General features: G+C 45.1%; 1 pseudogene; it reads left to right on the forward strand.

The window, feature by feature from the left end:
- The first annotated feature begins 3,329 nt into the window (after positions 1-3,329).
- Positions 3,330-4,462, forward strand: LOC136000713 (olfactory receptor 6E1-like; annotated as a pseudogene).
- Positions 4,463-4,662: the final 200 nt, after the last annotated feature.

Here is a 4,662-nt window from a genome sequence, read left to right on the forward strand (position 1 = left end):
GACGAGACTAAAGGCATGTGCCTGCTGCAGATAAAAGTAACATGATTGTCACCCTCCAAGCCCATGCACCTGCTGGTGGTCTTTCTCTGACTGCCAGGTGCATCACCATGCCAGTCCTGCAAGGCGCTACGGCAGCAGAGACCTTGCAAACAATATTCAAGGTACGTGCATGTTGGTGGCTTTTCAATTCCTTAGGCACAGCTTCAAGGACACGCACATAGACCAGTCATGTGCCTGAAGCTGGCCTGTCAGGTACTCAGGTGGAAGTGACCTCACAGCCGTGTGCCCCTTGCTGGCCCATGAGTCCCTGAGGCACCATAGACCTGGTCCCAGCAATCCTGCCCATCTCCTCCTTGGGCCTGACAGCTGGTCAGGCACCTGTAACCTCACATCCCTCTTCAGATGTCCCGTGGCTGCTCCAGGATAACCCTGGCTTGCCCCAAGGGGGCAAACTGCTGAAGTAGGGTAGGGAGAGGGGTTGGAGGTGATGGGGGTGAGCATGGCAATGAGAGCTTTGGGGATGAGGTGTGCAATTCAGGGATTAAGGATTAGAGCTCGCTGTTCTGGGTTAGGATTTAGGCATCTGGCAATCTGCTTAGGTGCGTGGTTAGTGTCAAGGGTATGAGCTAGCTTTGTGAGTTAGGGGTTTTTTTTAGGGTTGTGGTGAGGCCTAATGTTAAGGCTGGTAATTTAAGGTTAGGGATACAGGGTAGGGATTAAAATGAGTAAAAGCGTAAAACTAAGAATAAGGGGTTATGGGCTTGGGATTTGGCTTAGAGGTAAATTTTGAGGTTTGGGTTTAAAGTAGTGCATTACTGTCAGGGTGAGGACTAGCATTTAGGGCTAAGGTTAGAGTTTAAGATTACTGCTTAGAACACAGGTAAGGGCCTAACATGAATGTTTTCACAGTCAATGTCATGGCAGCATCACCATTACCTGAAACCCTCCAAATCTCTCGTCTCTGTTGGCCAAGCCATTCTTTCCTCCCCCACATCTCCAGTCTCTCTTGTCCCAGTTCCCCTTGACCTTCCCAAATCTGTCATCATCTTGGGAGCAGCTTTCTGATGGCCTTCATGACCTCTGAGTATTTGCCTTCCCTCTGCTGGTCAGCCAGTTCCTGTGACAGAAGTGACCTCACAGCAGCATCCAACGGGACACAATGGGCTGCTGTGCTGCTGAGGTCCCTGCTCAGCCCACCCAGCAGCCCTGCACCACCCCTAAGGTCCCCTACCTCAGCTCACGCCTACTAGCTCGTGCTCCAGAACAGCTCTCATAGGTCCGGGGAGACTTTTCCCAGTCCCACATGGTGCTTCAGCTGCCCCAGGGTATGTTGGAGGCAGTGGCCACCTCTGTGCAAACAACTGAATCAACCCCTGAACGGAGACTTTAGGAAATAGTTGAGCCCTCTGCAGAAAAGACTTCTATGTAATAGCTGAAAAAGTCTTCCTTTCCACAACTGCTAGTATTTTTAAACTAATTTTCATGAAACTTCTCATTGTTTGTTTGTTTGTTTGTTTAGACAGTACCATGGCCAAGTGCCGGCAAGCTAATTAAACACTGTATCTCTATGTGAATGTTTTTATGCAGCCATTTCCCAAAATACATTGCCTACCAATGGTTTGAGTTGAGAAACACTGCTCAGAGGATCTTCTTAATTTGCATTGGCACATTTTGTATCTCTAATTCTTTCCCTCTGTCTCTTTTACTTCCTTGCCTATTCTTTGAAGAGCTCTCTGAGGAAAAGATTAATTGAATTACGGAATCCCATAGATTGGGAGAGACTCCTGTGCAAGGATCTTTGCAACAGTGTCTTCAACTGGATCAAGTGAGGCTCCCCGTACAACAGTTCTGCTGAGTTCTTATAATTGGCCAGCCTGTTGTCCTGCACATCCTCTCTGGCATGTGCAAGCAAGTTAAGTAATTACTGTTTACTCAATTTTATTCAGTTTTGCATGAGAAACTGCTACAGAGATCTCTGAAACAGTCAGGTTCTTCACCCAGGATGTTAATAACTACCTGTATGCACAGGAAACAGGCCCAGGCACAGCAGGATCTGCCCGTCTCCAGCACTGTCTGGAATCCCACCTGGAGAAATCCCACACAAGTCAGGCCAACATTTCATTTGAAGGTGACTAATTTTTGCTTATTTTGGAGGTGGGTGATATTGAAGGAGGTTGACTGAACTCAATCACTTGGTTTCAAGTTGATCCATTGTCTCAGACCAGTTCCTCCTGCTGTCTCTGCGGACGATGAGATGGGAAAGTCCTTGGAGCACCCAGGTGACTAATGACTGAAGAGCTCTGCTTGCACACCCACACAACTTTGTTTCACCACCTCAAACCCACCATCTCCTCCTCTCCCTCTTCTCCCCTTGCATTTTGAATTATTCTGGTTTTGGAGCCATCTGCTCTACTCCTTTCTATGTCTGAAAACAAATGGAAAGATGAAGGGATAAACACCAGTCTTTATTGTATATGTGGGATTTTTTGGTCCTTCTTTCTCCTACATGTGTAGTTTGATTTAAAAAACAAAATAAGTTTAGGAATCGGAGATTTGAGACTTGAATACTGAGTTTCATCTGCTTCACAACAGGTGCCTGTGAGAATTTGTTTTCCCAAGGCTCCCTGTATAATCAATGGAGAGAGGAGAAAACTCTCAAGGCTGGGTCCTCCCAACCTATAGCTGGCACACAAAAGAAAAGTTACAAATCTCTTCCAGTCACTATTCTCCTGGTCTACACTTAGGTCAGGACATTTGATAGTAATAGCAATGAGCAACTGTTTGGAAGTAACTGCATTTCGGTGCAGATGGTTGTCAGATGAGACCGGGTGGAACCATAACAAATTTCAGTCACTATTTAGAGTACTAAAGAAGATGAGTTATACTTGGTCCCTATTCTGCCCTCCCCTCCCCTTTCCTGAAGAAACAAAGAGCACAAAGCTGTGGAAGAAAGCATGGGATTACGAAAGAGATGCTTGATACTGCTTATTCTGAAATCAATAGATACTCAGGGATTCCTAGTCCAAAAAGGCAAGTACTGAAAAGTAGAAAGAAAAGCTTTCAACATACATTTGATTTGATTTGATGTGATTTGATTTGATTTGATTTGACTTGACTTGATGTAATAGTTTGGCATTTGTGCAATAAAAGAGATGACTGAGGCACATAGGTGTGACAGATGTTTGGAAAAGACCTGTGTGCATTTGGAATTTGCCAGGAATGGGATAAAATAGCTAACAGACTTTAAAATCCTCTGTCATGAAGGAAGAATTCTTTACGAGTGTTTGAAAAAGGTAGAAAGAAGACAACAAATTCTCTGAGAACTCCAAATGAAATTTGATACAGAAAAATCAGGGTATGAGAAGTGCTTGAAGTCCTCTATCTGTGTACTATAGGAAGACTGCAAGAAAGGAAAGAAGCAGAGAGTTTTGGGGAGCCTTTCACCCAGACTGTGGAATTATCACACTTGGTTTTTGCCATGTTCCTGTCTCGGCATGACGAACCGAAATTCAACGTGGGCTCAGAAAATGGAACTGCAGTTACTGAGTTCATCCTAGAGGGTTTCTCAGGGCTCGATCAAAGACTGCAGCTCTTACTCTCTCTGGTGTTTCTGCTCATTTACCTGACAACAGTGATGGGCAACACTACCATCATTTTCCTCGTGTATGCAGATCGCCGCCTTCAAACCCCCATGTACTTTTTCATTGGCAATCTGGCCTTCCTGGAAATCTGGTTTACATCCTCCACAAGCATCAAGTTGGTTGTGATCCTGGGTTCTGGTAGGAGAACAATCTCACTAAGCAGCTGCTTTGCCCAATCCTATTTCTATTTTGCCCTGGGCTGTACAGAGTTTGTTCTACTTGTTGTCATGTCCTTTGACCGCTATGTTGCCATCTGCCAACCTTTGCATTATGCTGCCATCATGAAGCCTCAGCTCTGCATCCACCTGGTTGTTGCTACTTGGGTCACAGGCTTCACACTCTTCAGTTACCGCCTGGTCATCCTCTCCCAGCTGACTTTCTGTGGCTCAAATGAGATCCACCACTTTTTCTGTGACAACTCCCCCTTATTCAAACTGTCCTGCTCTGACACCAGCCTGCTTTGGAAAATAGACTCTGTTTTCATATCATTTGTCATTCTGGGTTCCTTATGTTTAACTCTGACATTTTACATGTGCATCCTTTTCTGTATTCTACATCTTCCAGCAGCATCTGGGAGGAAAAAAGCTTTTTCTACGTGTTCTTCCCATCTCACCACCTTGGCAATTGCATATGGGAGCTGTATTGTTCTCTATGCATGTCCTTCAGAATATATTTCCTTGGAGACGAACAGCTTTGTAGCGTTGCTGAACACCATCCTGTACCCATTCTTAAATCCATTCATCTACAGTCTTAGAAACAAGGCTGTGATACTGGCCCTGAATGAAGCCGTTGCCCGTACAAGAACACAGCTTTTCCCCTAATCATGAGGCATTTCTGGACAGCAATTCCAGTGATCTGCTATCATATGTTAAACAATACCAATGCATAGGTATGTAACCTCCAGACAGAGATACCTCAGGAGATTGATAGAATCATAGAATCCTTTCAGTTGGAAGAGACCCTCAGGATCATCGAGTCCAAACACAACCCAATTCTAGCACTAAGCCATGTCCCTAAGAAC

The sequence above is a fragment of the Caloenas nicobarica genome, chromosome 34 (genome assembly GCF_036013445.1).
Source record: "Caloenas nicobarica isolate bCalNic1 chromosome 34, bCalNic1.hap1, whole genome shotgun sequence".
Lineage (NCBI taxonomy): Eukaryota > Metazoa > Chordata > Aves > Columbiformes > Columbidae > Caloenas > Caloenas nicobarica.